The following is a 27458-nucleotide window of genomic DNA, read 5'->3' on the forward strand; positions in this document are numbered from 1 at the left end:
AATGTACTTAATTTTAAATGGAAAGATTTAGATTGAGTCTCATTTCTGTCAGTAACCAGTTAGCTATTTGGCTTCGAGTAAGATACCTCTCCCCTTCTTTTAAATGAGCCCCCAAAAGTTTATGTTACATGGTTTTCTGGAGGTTCAAATGAAATACAGGATATAGAAGTTGTTTATTAGCAGCAAAGGACTGCACATATGTTGAGAGGTAATTTGCTTGATGAAATCCAGAAGGTGATGACTTCATCAGAGAAAAAGAAATAATGAAAGAAAGAATATGTTTTAAAGTTACAAGCAGAATCTCATTTTGAGTATTTTTAAAATGTCTGTGGGCACTGTTTCTGTAAACAAATTCCTATTTTATCTGACCAAAAGCATTTTTTTCTGAATCAACCAGATCCACAATTGAGACTTTTGGAGTGTCCTTTTAGCACATAGTGGAGGACCATTTCCTTCTAAGAGAGGCCTGGTTAGGGCAATAGAATAAGTGGACTTCTGCAGCTTCCTGATCTCTCATTGTAGGACATTATATCCCTATACAGTGTCACAAGGTGATGCATTGTGCCTCTGTTGCCCTTGGGTATAATGTTGCAAAGGACTCTCTACTCAGTGGGAAAAGTGTAATCCACTATTCCCTGGAGTTCCTTCTTCAATGGTATGAGCCATGGAAAATGGAAACATACCAGCTTTCCAAAAGAAGAAGGCAAAGGGGAAGAGGAAAGAGTGCAGGGGGTAGAAGAGAGAGAGGAGGAAGATAGTGGAGAAGAGAAGGAGAAGAAGGGAAAAAACAAACAATAAGAAGAAGCAGCATCAGCAGAGAACACCTCTCTGGGCAGGCTTGGTCTGAGAGGGGTTAGAGCCCCACTGTGGGCTCCAGATGATGCGCCCATGACTTGGCCCTATACGTGAGGATTATTAGAGCCCTGAAGAGTCATTGCTAGAACCAAGATCTTAATGTGGGTACAGCCAGATTGAGTGAAGATGAGTAGCTGCTACCACCAAGTTAACTGGAAATCTAAAAGCACATATACAAATAAAACCATTTCATAGATTTTGATTTCTTAAAATCAGAAAGATAATTTCAGTGAGAAGATGAAATATACAATAATGCCATCATAAAAACCAAGTTGACAATGTGTGTAGAAAGTATGTTATGGCTGGTAGAGACTTAGGAGAAGCAGAGGACAAGTGGCTATATCTCTGTCATTTATCACTTACACCAGTGATACTTTAACTATTAACTTATGATAGTCATGTTTGAGACTCCTCAATTCATATATAAAATGAATTTAGAAAAATTAGGATTAAAAGAATTTAAGTTATGAGTGATATATATATCAGGGGCTGTCACATCCAAGACAACTGAATGGATGACAGAACAGGTTAAATAGAGCAACAAGGCTGGCAGGGGGGTTAGTGAGGGACAACCAAATGACTGAACAAGCAGGCTGAGGTGTCCTGGATTGGAGAGGGTGCAGGCTGGGCTGAGGGGACCCTCCCCAACCCACGCACAAATTTTTTTCACTGGGCCTCTAGTCCAGTATAATGAAATCGAGTGTTTTTTATGTGCCAGGCAAGGTGCTGCATTTTGGGGATACTGTGATTGACCTTGGCTTACCTAGAACTAACAGACTGGAAAAAAACAGTAATTAAAATAAGTTAGTTTTTTATTATACGTTATGAGATGATGTATAAAAAACTCTTGTATAACTCCTGGCCTATAGTGAGCTTTCAACCATGGATCACTTTATGTTATTGGTACTTTTCTTCAGTTAACATTTTTTAAAAGTCAAAAAAAAAAACCAACAATACATTTTATTTTCCTAAATAATGAATAAACTCTGAGCAGATCTCTGAGATTTTAACATCTATAATAATAAAAGTGTAATATGCTAACTAGACCAGACAGCCAAACTATCTTCTGGACGTCATTCCAGACGTCCTCCCGGACGTCCTTCCAGATGTCTGTCCGGATAAAGCCTCGGCAGCGGGGGCCAAGGCAGAGGCAGTTAGGAGTGATCAGGCAGGCAGGCAGAGTGGTTAGGGACAATCAGGCAGGCTGAGGAGTAGTTAGGACTGATGAAGCATGCAGGTAGAGTGATTAGGGGTGATCTGTCAGGCAGGCAGGCAATTGGTCAATTGGTTAGGAGTCAGCTGTCCTAGATTGCAAGAGGGATGTCCGACTGCCAATTTAGGCCTGATCCACAGTTGGACATCCCCTGAGGGGTCCCAGATTGTGAGAGGGTGCAGGCTTGGCTGAGGGTCACTCCTCACCTCAACCCCGGTGCACAAATTTTGTGCACAGGGCATCTAGTAAGCAATATAAAATTCTAGGAGGAATCAGGATGCTACAATGTACAAGTAAAGCCAGTCTCATAGTATCCTAGATGAGGACAGGTAGGCAATAGCTGATAGTGCAGAATTGCAGAGGCTTTTTAAAAATAGGAATCTAATATGCAGTGAACAAGGCAAACTCCAGGCACATCAGGTGAGCACTGTGGCTCATGTGACCTAATGACAAACCTACCTTAACACCGTTGGTGGGATGAATTATCTCATTGACCCACCACTCACACTGTTACTAGTCATTACTCTTGGGTTATTGTTCAGTGTAACAGGGCAAGAAATAACTTATTGACTCCTGGAAGCTGTGGATGATGGATTTTAAATCCCTGGCTGCATTCATAAGGAACGGAAGCTCACTGTATTGATGGGGGAATTCATTAGCTGCCCACCCTGTAGCATCATATGCTTAAGTCCCGATGCTGTCACTGCTGCTGTTTTATCTTGTTAGTGTTTCCTGGATAGATGGCAGAGGAAACTGTACACCTGTATTAGCTTCAAAGATAGTACCAACAGCCAGACTTGTCATTTTGCAGCCTGAGATGACAACTTTGGAGCCTGCAATCATTTAAAGACATTTAGAGAAGCCCTATTGATGGACCCAGCTAACCATCCAAAAGTCAATATATACTCAGGATAAGAGGAGATGATTGACAATTAAGTCTCACATTCTATTCTTGATTCCTCAGTTAACCTCTTTTATTTTATTTTATTATTTTTTAAAAATATATTTTATTGATTTTTCCACAGAGAGGAAGAGAGAGGTACAGAGAGTCAGGAACATCGGTGAGAGAGAAACATCGATCAGCTGCCTCCCGCACACCTCCCACTGGGGATGTGCCCGCAACCAAGGCACATGCCCTTGACCAGAATCGAACCCGGGACCCCCCAGTCCACAGGCCGATGCTCCATCCACTGAGCCAAACCAGCCAGGGCTATTTTATTTTTTTAAAGAAAAATTTATTTGACAAGTTTCACTTAGTGCAATACACCTAAAAGGAAATCACAATACAATTAAAGATTTAAATCAAGGCTTCGGAATTTCATACAAACACCAAGACCAGAATCCCAAAGTATTGGTATTCCATCTCAAAATTTCCCCATTAATTAAAAAAAGCTTAAACTTACATACCTTGGGAGTTATTAAATGAAACTAGAATTAACAAATATGCCAAATATTTCACTTTTAATTCTAGACACAGCTCCTATATTGAGTTTTACAAAAAAGCATGTTTTTCAAGATGCTTCCACAAACAGTGTTCGATGTGATGTGGTGTAAAAGCAACATTTAACATATTTCAACTTCTTTAACCTAAATATACTTACTGTTTAACTACATCCTACAATAGAACTAACTTGAGAAAAGCTAAAAATTGTTTAACAGTTATAGTTTACTCAACTTAATTATTACATCCTAGATGAATATTTTTGTTCAAAAATAATGAACCTTTAAGTCTTTAATTCAATCCTGATTTCCTCTTAGAGTAAGCATAAATCACAAGTTGGTATTACAAAAATTATTACTTTTTTTTTCTACTTTAAAATAATGTTGACCAAGAAGATCAATTACATTCCCCATCCACCACTCATACTAGTTATGCTAGACATCCCTCCCATTCCCTTCACTCCCACAGATGCACAGCATACACTATTGTAGTAGCTGCTGTTCACTGCTCCTTGGCTGCCTATGCAATGTTTGATTACAAATCACTGGAGTTTTCCTGTAAAACTTGCTCATATCCACTCATGCTGTTCTGGCCACCATAGCCACCTCCATAACCACCACTCAGCTGCTGGCTGGTTGGGCCACCATAACTGGACTGGTTTGCATAAGCACCACTGCTTGTTCCTGCTGTAGAATTCAAGAAGAGTTCTACATATCTGTGTTCATAAGCATCACCACTTGTTCCTGCTGTAGAATTCAAAAAAAGTTCTACATATCTGTGTTGCATATTTGCTTTGTCTTTTGACATAGCTGCCACAGCATCTTCATGAGTTGCAAAATCGATATCTGCTTCACCAGTTACTCTGCCATCAGGACCAATTTCAATATGTACTCTCACAGGGTTGAGCAGTGAAAAAAAATATAAATGCCATTCTCAGTAGCTCTGTAAAGTAATCCCCGCATGTGTCCAGTGTCCAGTTGTGCTCTGGAAAGTAGAGCCACCATCCCCATATATGTGGTCAGACATTCCTAAAAAAGAGTAATTGAGGTCTCCTTGGTCTTGCTCGGCAGACGAAGTGCAGAGTTTTTTGTTTTTTTCTTTTCTGGTTTTTTGTTTGTTTGTTTGTTTTTCTGACTGAAAAATCCAAAATGGGACTCAAGGTATATGTTTCATCTATACCAGAGAAAGCAGACCGAGTGGCAAGGCTTTTGTTGAACTTGAATCAGATGAAGTCAAATTGTCCCTGAAAAAAGACAAACTATGGGACATAGATATGTTGAAGTATTCAGGTCAAGCAACATTGAAATGGATTGGGTGTTGAAGCATACTGGTCTAAATAGTCCTGACACGGCCAATGATGACTTTGTACGGCTTAGAGGACTCCCCTTTGGATGTAGCAAGGAAGAAATTGTTCAGTTCTTCACAGGGTTGGAAATCATGCCAAATGAGATAACATTGCTGGTGGACTTCCAGGGGAGGAGTACAGGGGAGGCCTTCGTGCAGTTTGCTTCACAGAAAATATCTGAAAAGGCTCTAAAGAAACACAAGGAAAGAATAGGCACAGGTATATTGAAATTTTTAAGAGCAGTCAAGCAGAAGTCAGAACACACGATGACCCACCACGAAAGCTTATGGCCATGCAGCAGCCAGGTCCCCATGACAAACCTGGGGCTGGTAGAGGGTATAACAGCATTGGCAGGGGAGCTGGCTTTGAAAGGATGAGGCGTGGAATTTATGGTGGAGGTTATAGAGGCTACGATGATTATAATGACTAAAATGATGGCTATGGTTTTGGGTCAGATAGATTTGGTAGAGACCTCAGTTAACCTCTTTTAATTCAGTTTATTTTTTTTTACCCTGTTTTCTATAAAATGGCAGGTAATTTAATGGCACAGATGATTATTTCCTACAGTTAGGTTGGACTGTATCTTTAGAGACCATTACATTGCTACCATTATTATCACTTCCCGTTAATACTAATAGACAAAGTACAGGTATGAGATACTGCATGAGAACTTTGTTTACATTACCTTATTATGAGCTCACAACAACTCAGTATTGTGAGTCTCTCTTAATATCCTCACTTAGTAAACGAGGCAACTAATATTTAATGAGACTGAAGAATTTCCCCAAGATAGCACTTCTAATAAACTGCTGAGCAGGCCTTCAACTTTGGTTCTGACTTTTAATTACTTTCATACTCCTAATGTAGGTATTAGAGTAGAAAGTGTAGTGGTGATCATTTTAATTCAACACATATTTATGAAACAGTAATCTATTTGGATGTGTTAAGAAGTTTCATATAAAGGAGGGGAATCCAAATTGTACCTGAGACTTAGTTTTAAGGCAGCATCAGTTATGTACCAAGGAAGGTAAGAATATTATTGTTTGTAGAGATTAGAGAAATGTTCATAGACAGGGTTGGTTAGATTTAGGCTCTGTAACTGGAAGAAAGAATATCCCAGGTGAAGTTATGAGCTTGAGGATAACCTCAAAGGAAGAAACCACAGGCTGTGTTCTCAATTTGGTGATGTGTTCTCTTTGACCAGAATAAATGGCTTGATGGAAAAGGAAGGTAGTATGGAATAGGAGAAAGAGTATATGTTTTAGAACCAAGTGGTCTGTGATTCAAAATCTAGCTCTGCCCCCAACCAGCTCTATAACCTTGGATGCATTATCTGACTGCTCTGTAAATTGGACATCGTGATAATAATGCCACCTTCCAAGTCTGTGTGAAGAATGATGCATGTGAAAATGCTTAATGAGTATCTGGTTCACAGTAGATGCAAAACTAATGATAGTTATGATTTTAGGTTTGTTTATTTTATTTCTTCTCAGGCACTTTTAGCCTGTAGAGAGGAGGACTTGAACACCAAACTGATAGATTTCTTCTGAAAGCCACCGGATATTGAAAGGTTTTGAGCAGAAGATGAAATGCCCAAAGCTTGATTTTTAGGAAGAGTATTTTGGGTATGTTGAAATGTTTTTCACAAGGTTCAAGGAAAATAGATAACAGGATAGGGTGTAAGTGGTCCAGGTAAAACCAAAAAACACATTTTAAGGACTTATTCAAGGATGATGATAATAGGAAGCTAAAGAAGATGAAACAAAAGGACATTTCAGAGACATAATCAATAGGTGTTGCTTGCCAGCTGATTGAATGGATAAGTAGAGAAGTAAGGAATGCCTAGAATGAGAAGGTTATGATTTCATTATCAGCAACAATAAAATCAAGACATATTTTTAAAAAATGTATTTTAGGATAAGGTGAGAGTTTTACTTTGGTGATACAAAATATAAGGCATCCAGGAGTCAATATGTAGAGATTTCCAATTGGAGATGTGCAGTGAACTCGATGAGAGATACAGGATAGACATAGGAATTTGAAATTTTTCAGCCTGGCAATACAGTAGAAGCTCTGAGGATTGCTAAGATCTCCAGGGAGATAAGAGAGTAGGAATTTGGGATATATATATATGCTTTACAAAATGATAAAGGAAAAGGAAGAAAGTTCAAAAGAAAAGGTTAGAGGGTCAGGGAACCCTACATAGTGAAGTTCTACAGAATCAAAGGGATTAAGAGAGGTTTTCAGATACAAGTAGTTCCAGAGATTTTTACCCCCTTATGTCGTTTAGCCATACCTCTTTTATCTGAAATGAGTTTGTTGGGATGTGTTCTTTGTCTTCACTGGTATTTATTCTAGCTTATAATCTTCTCATCACTCTTTCTGCCTTTCTTCCCTTTGTAGTTGGCATGGGCCTTACTAACTCAGAGCCAGAAGACTCAGGGTCTAGTCCTAGCTCTACCACCAACTATCAGTTATTTTATGTAAATGGTAGAGATATACAAGGTGTCCTCTCCAAAATGTTTACAGAATTTAACAGCTAATTGCTCAATTTTGAAAATTAACACTACCAAAGTGTATGTATGCATTTTTGGGGGGCACCCTATAGATAATATGCTGCCAACTTCAGAGTATTATGGTGAAGATTAGATGAGAAAATGTACATGAATGAGCCTTGTTACCATTGGGAGACCTACAAAGTTAAGATGAGTCCGTTCATAATAATACAGGTATGCCTACCACCCAGCAAAGCTTATGATGCCTAGGTGATTGTGGTTGGAGACCTAGAAATGAGGGTCTAAGGGATGCTAAAGTGATTGTAGTTTTCAACAGGAGGGTTAGCAGCCAAGTAAATGGCAGACCAGAGCCAAAATGTGGATGGCTCAGTTACCAGATCCCATTAACTGCTATGGTCCTTAAATGATGTTTTTATCTGGTGTATGTCCTCAGAGATTGCACATCACTCCTTGGAGTGTCACTTTGGGTGAGGCAGCTTGTATTTCTGTTCCTTTTTTAAAAATGACTGTGGCCATTCCTATTGTTTCATTTTGTAATTGTGCAAGGTTCCTTCATAACATCCGTCTATATTTCATAGATAGCAGATTGATAGACACATCCACATAGCACTAATGGAAACAAATAAATAAACATGGACCCGATGAGAAATGTCCTCCCTGGGAGATAGACCACATTATTTTGGGTTATTTTGGGTATACTTTTCAAGCCTTCTTACAGTGTCATGTCTACATAATGACCTAGACCTTCTTCCCCCAAACCTAATTATTATAAGATCACCCCAGTGGGTGACAGTATCAGTACAAATTAAATGTTCCCTTCTCTTAACTGAATGCTACAGGAAACAGAATGGAAGCACATGCTTCACTTTGATTATCACCCATACACTGCAAAACAGAGTGTGCACTTCCTTCTTCAAGCTGTGTGTGTGTGTGTGTGTGTGTGTGTGTGTGTGTGTGTGTGTGTGTGTGTTAAACACATGCAGACATGGGGCTGAAATGCAGACATGGTATGTCAGCTCTGCAGAAAACCATAGGAGTCTTTTTCTCTTCTCTAAATCTCCATCTTTTATTTGAGCAATGTCTTTACAGAGATTCAAAGAACATTATCTTGCAATGATTCTCCAAAGAGCAATTGAATGGTGTCATCCAAAATTGCATATGCAACATATCATAACAGATCCCCTTTAGGAACTGGGAACCTACCCTGAGTTCTCCCCTTATAAGTTACTATAATTTTTGATAAAGAGAACAGAACTCTCACTTTATATATTCAACATGAAAGAATGTAGATGGAACAATAAGGTTTCCCCTGCATTTCCACAAATTGCTTCTTTGTTAAAAGTGAGTGTTCTGTTTGAATAGTACATTAACAAAAGAGTTCCCTATGATATGAACCCAAATCCTAGCAGAAGTGCCAAATTTCTCTTTGAGGCATGCAGACTGGGCTCTCAGGTGCCTCTTGAAGAGAGCAACCAGTATTGCAGAATACCGAGACTTTGTGCCGGATTCTGTATATTTGGTTGCACCTGACATGAGCTGGACAGAGCACTGGGATATTTCTCTGCTGTCGAGAACAGATTAAAGGATTCACCTGGAATAGTGAATGCCACACAGTAGGAAGTGTGTGTGTGTGTGTGTGTGTGTGTGTGTGTGTGTGTGTGTGTGTGTGTTTAAAAGGCCTAAGCAGAGCAACACTGTTCTATGAACTCAAACTCTACTGCTAACCACCAAAGCCATCTTGTCAACTTTGACCTAGAACTGCTACAGTAGATTTTAGAAATTTAGCCACTGCTTTTCACACAGATCCTCTGGAAACACACTATCACTAAGTCGTGTGGATGTCCCCAAGAACTCACCATTCTGTCCACTTCTGTCTTTAGGGTAGTTGAAGATGTGCTTCTCTCTTAAGGGGACTTTCTGCTTTTTCTGATGACTACCAATGAGGCCAGAGCCACTGTGACATCCTGACTGTTCATAAATCAGGTCTGCACACTAACATTTCCAAGTATATACAGAAAAGCCCTATGGGGACATTAAAATGGAACTATTGCTTGCTCCAGTACCTCCTTCCTTTCTGGATTCATTGGACAAAAGAGCAAAAATAAAGTATTTTCTTCGTTTTCCCCAAAGTTTGTTGATACTGCACAAACAAGCCCACTTTTCCACTTGTTTCAATTATGCCATTCCTGGTTCCTAATCTCAGAGAATGGGGCATCCCTCCTTTTCCACACTGTCAGTGTAAGCAGATTGGAGAATGTGCTCTGCCAGTGTCCCCTAGGCTTCACCTAATGCACAAATATATTTTAAAATTCATATTTTTATATACAAGCTAAGATTTCCAGTTTCTCTCAAAAAGTTGGTAGGTTCAGCTACATTGGGCCAGTGTTCCCATGTGGCATGGGTCAACTGGAGATCAGTTGGGCAGCAGGTGCCCTTTTATGGACATACCCTCTCCAGTCATCCTCTCCACCCACACTCTCTGTCACATATATCATCCAGTTTCTCCATTCATCTCTCGGCCTGACCCACCCTGAAGATATCTGATTATGTGTCTCCTCTCACACAGAAGATGAGTTAACAGTTTGGGGATGTAGCTTCACCTATTATATATAAACAGTGCCCTCAAACATTTTCAGACACAACTATTTTTAACACTTAGTTTAGAAGAGCTTAGAAGTTGATTTTCACATTACTGTCCTAAGGGTATATGTTTGCCTACTCAGAAGTATTTCGGGCTCACATATTTGCATATTTCATGCATCTAATTTGTTAGATGGCATAACACATTTAATGATATTAACTCAATGGTTGAACTTACTGATGCTCAAACTTTGTATTGAACACAGAATGGTAAGGTATAATTGAAGGTTTTATAATTTCTCTGAGACAACTTGGGTAAGATATGACATTACATAGAATATGCATAAAATAACACGTTTTGCCTGTATTTTAGTTCATAATTGTACAGTATTGGTGTGTCAGTTTTCTTGACTATTCTTTTCTCCTCTCAGTAAGAGCCTTCACACACATCTCTGATTACGTAGCCTTATCTTAGGGGCTGCCTTTCAGGGTGTTGCTGAGAGATCCAATTTCTGACAAGAGTGAAAGGTGACACGTTATTGAAGAACACAGTTGTTAATCTCTGTTTCTTATTCAAGGGCTTTGGGCTGTCTGTACCAAAATGTTTCAGATGCCTCCTCTGGGGATTGCTTTGCCTGTTCCATTCCTCAGATAGTCAGGAGTTTCTTTCTCCACCTACTGACAGTTTCACCAAAGCTTTTCTCCCATTGCTTTGGGCCATTGCTTTCAGTCATATCATCTTCTGTGACTATGAATATAATTCTTTCCCTTCAATTATATTGTTACCTTAAAGGTACTTAAAGATTGTGATCTAGTCTCCTGGAGTCACTGCTTTGCCAGACTTATAAAATTAGCTCTCACTACCTCTTCTCATGTTTTATCTTGTAGCCTTTGTAGCACTTTTTTTTAGCCTATCTTTCTAGCTTCTCTAATATTGCAATATTCTTCCCAAACTAGAGAGGTCAGAGTAGCGCACATCCCAAGTATCTGTGAGTATCTGATTTTAGAGAGGGAAAAGAGGGGAGAGGACTACCTCACAATTGAACTAAATATATTTTGTGAGTTAGGAAAATAGGCAAAAATAGTAAAGAAAATCTAATAGGGCACACTGTCAAGGTTTCCATATATTTTGTTTGTTTGTTTATTTATTGATTTGAGAGAGAGGAAGGGAGAAAGAGAGAAACATGGATTTGTTGTTCCACTTATTTATGCATTCATTGGTTGATTATTTTAACAAGATTTTTATATTGAATTTTTAGAAAGGGGAAGAGAGGAGAAAGGGAGAGAGACATGGATGTGAGAGTGAAACATCCATCGTCTGTCTCTGGCATGCCCTCTACTAGGCATTGAGCCAGCAACCTGGACCTGGAATCCAACTGGCAACCTTTTGTTGCATGGGACAACACCCAGCCAACTGGTTGATTCTTTTATATACCCTGACTGGTCATTGAACCTACAACCTTGGTGTATTGGGTCAATGCTCTAACTAATTGAGCTACCTGGCTAAGGCCATCTATTTTAACATACTGTTAGACTAATCCTAGAAGCTTAAGGGGAAGTGAAGATTTTTCTGAAAACATTTTGCTTCCATTAGATACCTGCAACTACCCTTTAGAGTAAGATATTCTTTAAAAATACAGGCTTCAAATAAGGTTGTGTAATTATAATACCTCCCCTACCCCATAGCACAGAAGTGATTAAGCCAATACTAATATTAATGCTATCATTATAAATAATATTATCCCTGTCTCTGTGGTTTAAAATTAAAAGAAATTATAAGGCATTTAATCTGAGGAAGAAAAAAAATCAAATTACAACATGAACCACCTTGGTACTAGCTTTTAGTTCCAGTCCATGCCCAATGGCATTGGCAGAATTTCATCCATGTGGCAAATTGGATACAGCTTCTGGGGTACACTGCAAAGAGCAGAGGCCCCAGTAATCTCTCTGCTGCCATGGTCTCCAAATATTTTTGAATGTCCACACATACTAGAAAAAAATAAACCATACAGCACTTATAAATAAACATATATTTATTTATTATGTAGAGTATACACATGCTAATATGTTGTTTACATTATAAAACACTCAGAAACATCAGAATGAATTTTTAAAAGAGTAGATGTTTCAGGATTTTCCCCATAACCCCAGTGAACCCACCGTGGCACCCCTGAGGAGGTCTACTCCTCCTTTGGAGACCACAGCTCTGGTGCATCACCACAGAGCCAGAGCGAGCTTCTGTTCCCAGTAAGAAACCCAGGAAGAACAGTTAAATGCTTGAGGGCATTTAGGAGAATTTGTCCTTCAAATACTCATTTTAGAGTTGAAGATAGGTGCCAGAGACTTACCTAGTTATGGTCACAGATTAGGTTAATGAAAAAGCCTGGGTTAGAAGGCAAGCCCCATAGTTTTCATACTGTGATGCATAATGAAAAGACCAGTTGTTCTGTTTCAGTTGGAGCTGAGGAAAGAGGGGCTGAGCTCCTGGATGATGAAGAGGGGAGTTGCCAGGTTTTTTTAATGGTGAAGTACTATTTGCCTAAGTGACCTCTGTTCTTTCAAGCTCCCTTCTGTTGAGCCTTCTTCACAGGTTCTCTGTTTCTCTCCAACTTCAAGTTCAAAGCTTCTCATTCAATAGCAACCTCTTTACAAGGGCACAGGGGCTGGAACCGGACTTTCTGTGTTCAAATCCTGACTCTCTTACTTCACAGTGTCACTTCATAGCTCTGTGACTTTAGGCAAGTTACATAACTTCCCTATGCCTCGTCTACTGAAATTGAGGATGATAAAGTTTCATATGGGTTGATGTGAGCATTAAATGAGACCATACCTGTAAAGCCCTCAGCACACTGCCTGGCCCATCCTAAGGGTCCTTTAAGTGTTGCTGTTATTACTGTCAACATTTTATTAATAATTCTTCCTGCAAGCACTTTGCTCCATAAAATTGCCCTCATTCTAAACAGGAAAAATCATTTTCCTTCCCAGTTTATAGACACATATGTTGACAATCATGTTTGTACTTATGGCCAGAATCAGTCCTGAATTCCAGGACAGACACCTAGCCTAGAGTCCCAAATTAAACTACATTTACTTTTAAGATGAACACAAGGAGTCAAAACCCATTTAGCAGACCAGGAACACAGACACCATCATTTTCATTTTCTTCTCATTCCCCTAAACCCATGATTGGCAAACTGCAGCTTGCCAGCCACATGTGGCTCTTTGGCCCCTTGAGTGTGGCTTTTCCACAAAATACCATGTGTTGGTGCGCATGCAGTGCAATTGAAACTTCGTGGCCCATGCGCAGAAGTCAGTTTTCGGCCTGGGCGAGTCTATTTTGAAGAAGTACTGTTGATATTTGGCTCTGTTGACTAATGAGTTTGCCGACCACTGCCCTAAGCCATCTCCTCTCTGTGCACAGGGGCTCCTGTCCAATTTGACCCAGTCTGGGAGATGGCAGCAGGAGGGTTATTGGGGCCTCTGTTCTTCCCTCTGAACACCCAGTGGTGTGTGAGCCTGAGCTACCACCTTGATAGCTGCCTCACATAACTAGCTATCCACCCCTTGCAGTGTTTCTATTTTCTCCAGCTTTCGGCATCAGGGAGTGTTATGAAATGATAAGGGGCTTGCTCTCTAGTTATGTATTGCTATCCGGTGACAAACAATGAGAGCTGTGACACATGAGAGGGCATGCTAGTGCTGATTATGGGAACTCCGCATCAGAGAGCAGATCATATGACAGGCCTGAGATGCCACCACCCTTCCCCAGGGCTTATTAATGAGACTTCATACCTGGGAGGACAGGTGATGATGTCTGGGTGATGCGATAATTAGAGATATGTCACTTATCATAAGCCAGGCCCAGCACCTTGGGCTGGCAGCTCTGTTCCATGAAAGAGGCAGGCTCCATGCTCCAGAGAAAAAGTGGAACTTGTTGTAGTGGCCTTTTCCAAAAGAGGTCATGACAAAATGTCACCAAGGGCATTGGCTGGCCAGTAGTATTGAATAAAGAAAGGAGTTCTCTGAACAAGAGCGCCTGATTGAGAAGTTGGGTTGTGTTGGCCTGTCTACCTGTTGGATTAAATAATATTCTCATAGGTGTGTACACACTTTCCTTTCAGAGGCTTGTCTTCAGGTATAATGCTGTTTATGCCTCACCTTCCTCCACTCTTGCTTTTCTATCTGCTCATGGCCTTGTGTTCTGGAATGGATAGAGGATATGAATTTCTGAACCCCAGGTAATGTGATTTCTTTGCACCTGAATTGGTGCCAATGGTACATCCATCTAATCATCTACGTCTCAAGCCACACCTCTCTCCTGGCCGGGAAGGAAAATTTATTTGTGGAGTTTGCACAGGTGGGCCAGGTGATTTAGCATCTCTATTGGTATTGAACCACCTATCACAGACCCATGGCTCATTTTACTCAAAGGATTGACCAAGAATAAATATAGAGGACCTCATTTAGAGTTCCCTTTCTCTAAAGCCCTTTTAGGATTTCCTTTTTATTACTCTTCACATAATTAATGTAGCTAATCACAAACATGCACCTTTGCTCCAAGTAAAGTGTATGTGAGAGTTGACCCAGGAGGGAAGAAGATCTTTTACCAGAAGCAATTAGCCACACCTTCAAATGTCTCTTAATTTCCCTTTCATGAGAAAGCCCATAGTGAGGTACAAACCCAATTCAGGTACTTAATAAGAATCAAAACATCCTTCAAAGGGAGTGGCTATTACCTTATAAAAAGTCTTGCTATTTATAAAGCATCACTGAATGCAAGGGTGTGTAAATGAGAGTGCATTTGTCTCCTTTTTTTTTGTTTTTCCCTGTAATCTCCTCAATGGTCAAAAAAAGGTAGAAACTGCTATCTTCAGTTCCCAGTTGAGGAGCCAAAATTCAAAGAGGTTAAGTTGCCAAAGTTGCTGCCACTTACAAACAGCTGATGCAAGGTTTAAATACAGTATGCCTAGAGCTACAGCCTTGGTTCTTTCTCCTTTCTGGGATTTTCTAAGTAATTGGGGCAGGATAATATTTCTCCTCAGTAAATAGTAAATTCAGGGAGGGAGTATCTTTGGGCAATAAGAATCTTATCCTATTTAAATATTGCTTCTAATAAACTTTTGCCATTTTTATATCATTTTAGGATTATAGATGCCTCTATTTCAGGATTAGAAATTATCTGATAGACATAACCAACTGGCTATTGTAGTGACCAAGACCAACTATTACACCTGAACTAGAGAGCCCACATTGGGATGATATCACTTTTTTTTGCTGCTGTTAAACTGGTTTGGTCAACTCAGGAAGAATATCCAGAATTCTCAGCTCTTGAGTTCCTGTGCCCCCAAGCTCAAAAGAATCCATTAAAATTGCAGTTGCATATTAATGTTGAGTTAATATTAATATTGAGAAAAAGAGTTGGTCAGTTAGAAAAATCATTCTAACATAATTTTATGCATTAGTAAGTCAAGAATTTTTTTTTTAATTTTGAATTTGTCAATAGGTCTCTGTTCTCTAATGCTGTCCTCTTTTCTAAGTGATTTTGCAAGATATTCATTTTTAATACTAATGTATATTTTTCTAGGATATACTTACCAATGAAACTTTCAAAGAATCAATACTGTTACATAGTGAATTATGTAAAGTCTCAGAATATTATATCTGACTTCATGTGGCTAGATACTCTGGACACATTTTTATTAATCATACGTGGAAAGTACTATGACATAGTAAATTCTATCAGACTTCACTGAATAATATCATGTGTTTCCTCACAAAGAGCACACTTTCCATTTTGGAGATTTGTTGGCTAGTAAGTGCTTAAGGTCTTAAATGGTGCCAAGTGAAGAAATGCCAAAAAACATTCACAACATGAACACCAAAGGACTTTTCTCTATGAGTGAAATGTCAGTGTGGGACAGCTCAGTGTGATGGTAAACTTGACCAATGGTGAGTGCCAGCAGATGAGGAGTGGACATTAATTCAGGTGGTGACACAGAGGTTGGCATTGTGAGGATTTTTAAATTCCAGAACTAAATGGATGATCCACTGGGAGGCAATGTCCAGACAGATCAATACTGCACAAAAAGATAATTGCTTTTCTTGGTGAATCCTAAGAAAGGGCTGGGGCTTTAGGGAAATTGAGAGAGATTTCTTTTTTTCTTCCACAAAAAGGTAATTAATGAGCACAACAGACAATGCAGGGCAAGAGAATAGAATCTGAAAGCTTGAAAGCTATACATTCATAATGGATTTAGAGATTTACAGGAGGACTTTATCCCAGAACAACACCTACTGAAGTAGACAGAGCTGTGGTGGTGACAATGTCTCCTTGAGAGATGCATGCTGAAATCTTCTATTGGGAAAGCATCCAAAAACATTTTGTGCAAATGAAGTATGCCTCCTAGTATAGCTGTGTAGATAGAAAAGGATATTTTTTTTTTTAAGCAGTGCTTGAAGTTGTCCTAAAGTTAGTTTACAAAATGAAGCCTGAAGTACATTCCATTATGGAATGAATGAGTGTGGATTATACTCAAACTGTGGTCTACCATGCTCTCTCAGGCTGTAAAATACAGACACTCCATCCATGAATAATATATTGGAAGATAATTTAGGATGTAAACTCAGAGCCTCTTCATTACTTGAAATCTGCAATGGAATTTGGTTAGACAGGAGTAACCTTGACATTATAAGGTGAGTTTTAGCATTGTGCTTGAACAAAAATTTTTACAAGTTCTATAGTACTTAAAAAAGAAAATTTCTGGTTTACATTGAATGGTAAAAGCTAGTCATACCAGGGACAATGTCTAAGTGGCATAATTGTTTATTTTTTTTTAATCAAGTTCTTTCTTCTATACCAAACTCCTTAAAGACTGAATCCTAAACCTGTCCAATCTTATACACACAGTAGGTGCTTAATAAATATTTTTGAACAAATGCTCCAAAAATGTATATTAATTGCAAACTGAGCAAATATGTATTAAATGTATACGTGATGCTTGGCATCTGATAAATAGCTACAATTATAGATCAGGAACTCTGGGGAAACTATTTCTGGTCTGTCAAAATTTCAAGTAATTTTCCAGAATCTTGAAAACTGGTTGTATATTGAGAGCAACAGAAGGGATAAGTGCGTTTCAGTTTCATCAAACATGATCATCCTCCAAAGCCATCTTTCTTAGAGAATTTGCATGAAGGAAGGTAGGAGAACATCATTTGCCGGGAGCCGGTCCATCCTTGTTGTTTCAAGGAACCTGGCATATATGGCATACTGTTCTTAATATGTTTGCTCACCTTCTTGGCACTATGTGTTTTAACCAAGGTCACCTCTCTGAGAAAGGTTGTTTCCCCAGGTAGGGATCTTCCCCTGAAGTTAGGGAGGGAATAAAACCCCTTAACTAAGTGCCAGGCGGGTAATTAATCACTTTAACTATGAACAATAATGCTTAAGCTACATAATCTTTACTCCCTGGAATGGAGATAAGAAATGCCCTAACCTTTGGAATAGAGATTGATAGGATTGGAATCAACTGGTATAAATACAGATGTAACAAGACAACAGGACACAGAACCTAGACACAGAACCTACACAGAACCTAGACACAGAACCTACACAGAACCTAGAGACAGAAGAACTTCGCTGGAGAGAACATGGCAAAAGATCCTGGACAGAAACTGGCCACAGACCCTAGAGACAAAACCTAGAGACAGAACGTAGATAGAATATGGCAAGAGAACCTGACTAGAACCTAGACAGAACCTGGCTGAAGAACCCGGCTACAGAACCTGGGGACCGAACCTGGCTGGAGAACCTAGCGAGGGAACATGGCTACAGAACCTGGCTGGAGAACCTGGCAGGAGAACCTAGCAAGAGAACATGGACACAGAACCTGGCTGGAGATCCTAACCAGAACTTCGCTGGAGATCCTGACCAGAACTTGGCTAGAGATCCTGGCTAGGCTGCTGATCAACTGAACACTGTCTCTGTGTCATCCCTTCTTCGCCGACTCCGTCCACACCTTTGGGGACCCCTGGACCTGCTGGGGTTGGACCCCAGCAATCATTAAGATGGATCGTCTATGCAGTGACCAAGAAGGGTAATCTTAGAAAAGAGACAACTATTTAAAAAAAAATCAGGGATTGAAGTTGGAGCTTTGTGAAGGGACTGTTTGCAAATGTAGTCTGAAATACACTTTCCCTACAAATATTTTTAACTTTTTATTTTAAAATCATTTTAGATTTACAGAAGTTGCAAAGATTGTATAAAGAGTTCTTTTATACCCTTAATCTGGCCTCCCCTAATGTTAACATATTACAAAATCATGGTAAATTTATTGAAACTAAGAAATTCACATCTGTACAATACTTTTAACTGTAGAATCAACTCAGATTTTCCTTGTTTTTCAGTTAATTTTTTTAAGATACCAGAATCCAATCTAGGATGTCACATTTTATTTAGTCTTCATGACTCCTTAGTCTCCTCCAAATGGTGACAGTCCACAAATACTTTTAACTGAAAGAATGATATAAAAGTATATTTGTCATATCAATTCCATCTTCCTATCTTTCCTTCTTCCACTGAAGTTGGGCACCAGTTATGTTCTTGGCTATTCATTCTAATTTACATGTTGAATATTTTTCCATTACACACAATTGTAAGTGTGCCAATGTGGTCACCTTTTAGTACATGTATTACACTCAAATATATCAAAGCACTCTTCTAGCTTTGACAAACTACCTTCTCATACATCGTTGGGACATAGTATAGAGTGATGGTTGAAAACACAGACGCTGGAGACTGCTTGAATTTGAATCTTCACTGTGGTTGTATGACTTAGGCAAGTGAAGGAAGTCAATGTAGGGTAGTAGAACAATTCTGCATCAGAATGCCTGCTTTACTATCTTGACTACATGGGGTTCTTTGTATTCTGTAATACAGAAATACTGATACCTGCTCTATGCTTTTTAAGAAGCCACATTAAGGATCAGATGAGATGAGGCATCAGAAAGGATTTTGTGGAATGTGAAATGCAAATCTGACCAATGACAGTGAATTTGTTTGAGGGCAGGGCTGGAACAAGGAGGCCTGGCGAGCCTCACCATGCAGCCTGGGTGGGTCCTGACAGTAGGAAATGGTTTATAGGTTTATGGGAAGGGTTTCTGTTGGTCATAAACATTTTGGATGGTTCATGGGTATCTGTCCCTCCTCTTAACCAAATAATATAGGTATGGAAGACAGAGAGTCCTGGAAAAGAGAATAATTATACAGGTGTTACCCCCTTAAAGGCTCACTGGAAAGTGTCCCAGTCCTTTCTGTTAAAACTCATAGCGGACAAAGTGGGATTGAGGGCTGGTGAGCAAACTGTTAATCTTAAATCCTCATTTCCACACCAGCATTGTTTATTTCAGTCGTTACCACAAAGAACATTCAGAAGAAGCTGTGCCTCACTTTTTCTCTATGACATCCTGCCACCTTGGGCCCAATGCTTTGAGGTTCTGCAAACCAACACAGTGGCCAAGGAGCATGCTAAGGACCAGGGTATAAAGGGTACTGGAGCTGCCAAAGCTGGCCTAGACATTGACTTTCTGCTTTGTTACCAATCAACTGGGATTTCTCCCACTAAAGAAATAGATGCACCACCTCCTGTTCAAAGAGAAACAAGTTGAAAGGGACACTTCACTTAACTTGTCCCGTGGGAACAAGAATGGCATGCTGAGTCAGGGTTCTGAATTCAGGCCCTCAGCACAGGAGAGTGGGCAGATGATGACACTGCAGCTGGCCACACTTTCTTGTTTGTTTGTCTTTTTTAAAATATATTTTTATTGATTTCAGAGAAGGAGAGGGAAAGAGAGATAGGAACATCAGTGATGAGAGAGAATCATTGATTTGCTGCCTCCTGCACGTTCCACACTGGGGATTGAGCCTGCAACCCAGGCATGTGCTCTTGAGTGGAATAAAACCCAGTACCCTTCAGTCCAAAGGCTGATGCTTTATCCGTTGAGACAAACCAGCAAGGGCCACCACTTTCTTGTTTTATTGGTTTTTTGTTTTGTTTTGTTTTAGAAAACTCCACCTCTGGCAATATAGAACTATAAGTATATAATTAATATAAGGGAACTTCCCCATACCCAGCACTCCTATATAGTATATAAGTCAGGGACAAATTATGTGAATAATAGCTAAGATTTATTGAGTGCTTATTACATATCAGGCATTTTACATTTAATCCTTACAACCTTGTGAAGTAGGATTTATTATTAATACCATTCTACACATGAGAAAATTGAAACACCCAGTTGATAAGAAAAATTGCTCAAAGTTGCATAGCCAGTGATTCAGAGTTCTCTTCCAAAAGCTTTCCTATTCAGAATAACAGTGTTTTTGATAATTAAGATAATTTATAAAGACCTTTACAATGGCAGTGTTATTTCATCTCTACCGCAAATTAAATTGGTATGTACCAAAGAGAAGAGCCATAAACACAGTCATCAGGGTTGATAGTAGTCATTTTGTCTTTAAAAGGTGTCATCTTCATCAATTAGTCAAACACTGGAATGAAAGAGATGAACTATACACTGAGATTTAAAATGCTTGAGGGGAAGCAATGAGCAACGCTGGCCTTTTGTTACCCTTGTAACAGTCTCCATGATCTACTGATCTGGGAGGAGGAGTGCTTTTATTGGAGGCTAATTTACAGCATTTTCTACTGAAAAGAGAAAAGGAAGGAAAACACTGGGTTATTCTTCCCCTTAAAGACCAGATTTTGACCTAATACACATGTGAACATGGATGAGCTCTGTCACCCAGGTTCTCTAGTACAGTAAAGTTACCTGATCTGATCAAAGGGTGCCATGCTCTAAGAAACCTGATTTCCCATGGATAACAACCAGGGTCTGCATATTTTCACAGACGTGAGATGCCCTCAGCTAGACAGAACACAGTGTAACTGTTCTTGGTTATTAGGAAGGACTTTGCAGCACCTCAGGCCTGTCATTATGACCATCAGCGATCATTGTGGCAATTGAGGAAAGCGTTAGTGAATAGGAAGCTCCAATTACAGAACACTGGATAAAACAGCCTTTGCTCTAATTACACTGTGTTAGATTGATGGGTCTAATGAGCAGTGTCCCTTAATCCAAATGTTGATTTTGGAATGAGTTAGAATTAGGGCTAAAACTATGTTAGTAAATATATGTACTGGATAGGCTGGGTGACTGACTCCAAGTAGAATTCAGATTAGTTCAACTGGTATTTCTTCCTTTTTAAAAAACCCTCACCTGTGGATATGCTTTTATGGATTTCTGGAAAGGAGAGAGAGAGAGAGAGAGAGAGAGAGAGAGAGAGAGAGAGAGAGAGAGAGAGAGAGAGAGAGAGAAGCTTATAGGATCTGACTGCTCATCTTCGGGCTTCCCCCTTGTCCCAAGACTTCTCCCCTCAGCACCATGGATGGCTCTCATCATTTAAATTTCCACTAAGATATCACTCCTAAGACTGACCTTTCTGATCATCCTAACTTAGAAAACTCCCCTCACCCTCCCCACCAATCACTCTATCCCAGTGGTTGGCTAACTGCGGGTCGGCAAACCATGGCTCACGGGCCACATGCAGCTCTTTGGCCCCTTCAGTGTGGCTCTTCCACAAAATACCGACCTCTGTGCATGGGCCACGAAGTTTCAATCGCACTGTACATGCACGCCCGCACGTGGTATTTTGTGGAAGATCCACACTCAAGGGGCCAAAGAGCCGCATGTAGCTCACGAGCTGCAGTTTGCTGATCACGGCTCTATCTCATGACTCTTCATTTGCAGTACTAGTCTGTAATTATCTAGTTTACCTGTTTTCGTGTTCACTGTCTGCCTTTCCCTGAAATGAAGGCACTGGAAGGGGAGGGAATGGGGCTGTCTAAATCACTGCTCTGACCTCATGCCCATAATAGCATCTGGCTCACAATAGATGTTTAATAGTCACTGAATGAAGGAATACAGAATTAAAAGAGTGAAATTTTGTGTGACATGTGTATGGAGATTAGAGATGAAGACCTGTGCAATTTTCTTAACCTATCTTCTATTATATCAGTTTCTGTAATCTAGGGCATAGATATCAAAAGAACTGGTTGCTTCTAGGAACAAGGTAATGCCATTTGATTGATTGGTTGATTCATTCATTCATTCATTCATTCATTCATCATTTTTCACTTATTAGGCATTTCTCTATAGGCTTCCTCTATTCTGTATTCTGTTAGTTATTTTAACTAAGTGTGTGTGTTTGTGTGTTGGATGGAGAATCAAGTAAATAAACAATTAGTGAAATGCACAAAGTGTTTTCTAAATAGAGGCTATGTAGCTAGAGTTATGGGCACATTGTTTTGAGAACTCAAAGAAAGTGTCCCCTGTTTCTGCTTACTAGAAAGGAAACTTAGCTTATAAGCATTTATCTTTAAGTTTTCAGAGACGGATTTCTCTTATGGCCATTTACCCTAAATCCTACTTTTAACAGACAACACATCTGGAAAAAAAAGGAGGAAAAAACACACACAGAATTAATACAGATGCTAATGACCACTAATCCAAATAAAACATATACCGGTTGAACCTGTTTATTTGCCTCTGGTAAAATCTGTTCTTCTTCATCTTGAGCGAGGGATGCTGAAACAGATTGGGATGGCTGCTGTCTAATGGGGGAGTGATTAATACTTTTCACTAGGCCAACAGATAAAAAGCAAAATTAGTTTCCATTCCCCAAAAAATATTTTTTAAAGGCCAGTTAAATTACTGACTTCATGCTTCACTCAGCAATTATAGGGAGCATTGCTGCACCCTCTCCATAGATGATTAGAATAATTGCTGTCCTTTCATCTTTCTCACCTAACAACATTCTCCCAGTGCCTCCCACTTCCCTTTGTGGTTTAGCATGCTGCCTATATCTACTTTGCTGAGAGAACATTAAGGCTCAATATAATTGGGCCATTTCCCTGTCATTCTGGCTTGCTTCTAAATCTTCCTCCTCCGTAGGTTGCAGTGAGGTCAATCATATGCAGTCAAATGGCAGAGAAGAGATTAAAAATACATATATTCTAGAACTAAATATGAGCCACATATGAGCCTCAATTACAAAGGGAACTTCTTTTAGTATATCTGAGATTGAGGCATTGGCAGTTTTCCTGCACCTGCTGGCAATCACTATCACTTTGATTAGCAGCATGACAGATTCTTGATTTATATTGGTCTCTTGTCATAAGTAGTAAGAGATAGGGTTTCAAATAACAGTGTTTCCCATACTTGCCTGAACATTGGTATCAACTGTGGCACTTGAAAAAAAATATGCCCCAAGCCTATTGAATCAAAGGTTTCAATAGGCCTATGGAACTATATATTTAAAATTAGGTGAGCAGAGCATCTGGTGAGATCTGGGAAATCTGGTGCTAATAACAGTTGATAGATAGTTTATCTGTCTGCTGATGCTTTTCTGTTTGGAGCAATACCTGGATATATTTATTTGATTATATTTAGATTAAAATTCTCAGAGTTATGTCTCCCATTGAATCTTCCCAGTGCCCACTGCCTGTATTATGAAAAAGAGATTCATGTGGAGTACTCTGTGATCAAGATCTCTTTCTGTTTTCATTATTCCGCTGAATAAATGAGATCACCAGTACATCCTCCTCTTTGTCAATGTTATGACAATATACATTGACCTCATGACATTTGTCAACAAAGCTGCCTCACCAACTGAAGTCAGCCAACTCTACTTCAAAAGAACTTGAATGTTTCATGTTGTAAAGTCTACTTTGATGGAAGTTAAGGGTTAGAAAAAGTAGCAGACTTCTAAAATATTACAGATGGAGAGGCCATTGGAGGGCAACCATTATTACCCGACAGTGATAAAAATAAAGGAACAGAGGCCAGTGAGGGACTTACTAAAGTCAAATGGTTAACTACAGAGAGAGTTTGGACTAAATCTGGTTCCAGGACTAATATCCTCTCTATAACACCATTCTCTGATTCTCACAATCAATCACCTTTCTCTCTGAGCCTCAGTTTCCTTTTTTAGAAAAAAAGCACATTAGACTGGATTAGTGGCTCTAAAATGTGTTCTCTGAGACCCTGGGTTTAGAGATGAGAATGGTGGTGAAGAGGGAGGACAGACAAGAAGTTGGGGCTCACTCTTCTCATTCTTCTTTCATCTGGTTGTTATATTGAAATTGTGTTAGGGGTATGTTTGGATAAAACCATTCTGATACTTAAAAATATAAGGTGTAAATACACAGGACTATATAGTGATTTTCAAATAAATATATGATTATAATATTTGGGGGTTCTGAGGAAAGAGTTCTGTGAAAGCAAGGATGCTGTATTTCTTTGTCATTCCCCATAGGACATGATTCTTGTGAAGGATACTCATTGATCAGCTCTAGGTGTGGCTTGGTTAACTCAAAGAATTGATACTTTGAAACTGAGAGAACCATGGAAAGAGAAGCTATTTAGAGACAGACTACCTTTTTAAAATCCTCTTTTAAAAGCCAAAATGAAATGTTTACAATTTCTCCTAAAATGGAAAGGTGACATCAGTGCATAGGCAGGAATATCATGCATGCTGTTCTTGGCTTTCCTTACAAGTGCAGACAGAGGACAGACTCTCAGCGTGAAGTATCCTTTCTCTTATTTGAGTCTATTCTGCATTTAGGGAAACAATGACACTTCTCTTTTGAGTTCTGAGAATATATTCTAAGAAGGAGACCCTTTGTCTATCTCTCTCCTTTGAAACCATCTATATTTCACATTAATTTAGGTATTATCTATGTTCTATGCAGTTGGCCTGGGTTATTTTCTATGTTGGTCCAGACACAAGTGGAAGAGACCTGAATGTGTGTCTGCCTACTTCCTCTTCATTTTCATCTGCACCCTTTTATCCCAAAAGGGATTAGATCTTTGTTTTCCTACCCCATTAAGATACACTAATATACACTCTTTGATTTTCAAACCTTCTTTACACATTGTCACCATCTTTCTCACTTTTTCTTGCTCAGTTTCCTTCACTGTAAGCTCTCATATGCTCATTCCTCATTTGTCACCAGTCTTTAGAATGACTGGTTTGTGACACAAAAGAATGAATTAGGAAAGAGCCACTACCACTACATAAGCTGAATGGAGCCACTTCCTTCCTCTTTGCCCATCAGCAATGACAAAAGAGCCTACCCAGCTAAGTGATAGGACATTTGGGGGTTTTGTGGCTGAAGCTTATTTGTAGCTGAAGCTCTTCAGAGCTTAAGTGATTGAATTATCACTTGACAGTGCATACATTTCTTCTGTAGTATTTGATAGTTACTTATCTCTCCCTGATTTTTTTCAGTGTGTTTTACTATATCCAGTTTAATGTTTTCCCCTTAGTTGATTTTATTTCAAGTATTTTGTTTCTGGGTATACACAGCAGGGATATGAGTTTCCAAAGGTAATAGATCCTAGTTTGTCTGTGAATTAATTGATAGCACCATTTGGAAACAAGTCCTAGAATCTCATTGGTACAACATAAATAGGATCTACAGGGATTTTTCACCTCTCTGGCATTCTCTCTCTCCATACCCCGTGACCCATTCTAACTTCCATGTACAGGGGAGACAACTAACCTCTTTCACACCCCTCTGCTTCTGTATATGCTGTTCCTTGGCTAGGAATGCCCTTCCCTTTACCATGCACTAGAAAATTTAGACAAGTTTTTTTAAGGCCTAATAGAAATGTCATCTGATCTGGTATGCCTTTCAGATGCCCATGAGCAAAGTCAGATGGTCTGCCTTCTCTTTTCTCATTGTACTTTACTGATAGCACTGTGATGCTCTCCTGAGTCTAGCCCATTCAATTGGGAGATCTCTAAGGGATAACAAAGCTTTATTCCTCTTTGAATTCTTAGTGCCTCACAGACTTCCTAGAACATAGACAGTTGTGTGGCTGAAAGAAGTGGTGAATCAATTAACCACCCATTCCCCAGCACCTGGGACTTCTAAAGGGGCTTCTGTTCTCCTTTGCTCCCTTTTCTCTAATTTGCATTCAATCTATTAATAATAATAAGATTTTTTTTCCTCCTGTACAATCTTCTTTACTAGCTTGTTTTTCTCCAATTCCATTTCTTTTGTAAATATGCATCTATTTCCATAGATACCAGTCTAAGCTGGAACCTTTTTATCTCAATTTTGGAATTTTGCAATAGCGTCCTGGTAGACCTGTCTTCTGTATGTTCCTACTATAATGTACCCTTCTACCAGGTACCCATTCAATTATATCAAGCCACATATATACTACACTAGAGGCCCGGTGGTTAACATTCATGCACTAGGGGAGTGTGGGGGTCCCTAAGCCAGGCCTGCACCCTCTCCAATCTGGGAGCCCTCAGGGGAGCCCTCTTCAATCCGGGAGTTTCTGTCTTTGCAATCATATGAGCAAATTGTCTGAGACCCCAATTCAGTTTGGTTTGTTGCTCACAGAATAATAGAGGCTTTTTTTTTTTCTTTGCTTCATTGGTTGAGATTTCCTGGAAGTTTTAGGATATCTTCCCTTTAATTTTTCCTAGACACTCTGATTTTACTTATGTCTCTCACCTTTACTTTCCCTCCATCCCCAACTGCAACAGTAACTTGCTCCAGGCTCACTTTGCTCTAGTGTCTAGGACAGTGATGGCGAACCTATGACACACGTGTCAGAGGTGATACTCGAACTCATTTTTTTGGTTGATTCTTCTTTGTTAAATGGCATTTAAATATATAAAATAAATACACAAAATATAAGTCTTTGTTTTACTATGGTTGCAAATATCAAAAAATTTCTCTATGTGACACGGCACCAGAGTTAAGTTAGGGTTTTTCAAAATGCTGACACACCGAGCTCAAAAGGTTCACCATCACTGGTCTAGGAGATCCATCTGCCACCAGAACTACGATTCCCAGCATTCCTGGTGCTCCCTGTAATCTTGGTTTTCCCTTCCTGCTCTGTCTCCCTCCCATGGCCTCCCACTCTGCCAAGTCTTCCAAGCCACCAGCTCTCCCTCTCTGCTCTTCGTTTGGTGGCTTGGGGAGCCAATTTCCCCAAGCCATTCCACTCTCTGCCGGCTCTCCCACTCTGCTCTCCATGTGGCACCTGTGTATGCAAATTAACCTGCCATCTTTGTCGGGTTAATTTGAATACTCACTCCTGATTGGCTGGTGAGTGTAGCAGAGGGATGGTCAATTTACATGTTTCTTTTATATTATATAGGATTCCACCTCTGGAGAGATTATGAATTAGATTCCCTATTACATGAAGACCAAGCCTGCACTCTAAATACTAAGGCAAACTGGTCCCTTTCATTTCAATACTCTTTACTTCTCAACGTGATCCATTACATTCATGCAATCCAGATTGTTTGTTATTTTCTGAATGGCATTTCTTCATAGTCCAAAAGGAGTCTTTGGTTTACTTATACTGGGCCATATACTTTTATTTATCCCCAAACCAAGTTATGAATCTACCTTTACCAAAAAT

The 27458-nt window shown here is 39.5% G+C and overlaps 1 protein-coding gene and 2 pseudogenes across 8 annotated transcripts in view; 2 read left to right on the plus strand and 1 right to left on the minus strand.

The window, feature by feature from the left end:
• NRXN3 (neurexin 3) overlaps positions 1 to 27458 on the plus strand; it is a 1487454-nt gene that overhangs the window by 1122142 nt on the left and 337854 nt on the right. The window lies entirely within an intron of this gene.
• LOC118678292 lies at positions 3910 to 4595 on the minus strand (annotated as a pseudogene).
• Positions 4657 to 5335, plus strand: LOC118678441 (annotated as a pseudogene).

This window comes from Myotis myotis, unplaced genomic scaffold, assembly GCF_014108235.1.
Source record: "Myotis myotis isolate mMyoMyo1 unplaced genomic scaffold, mMyoMyo1.p scaffold_m19_p_1, whole genome shotgun sequence".
Lineage (NCBI taxonomy): Eukaryota > Metazoa > Chordata > Mammalia > Chiroptera > Vespertilionidae > Myotis > Myotis myotis.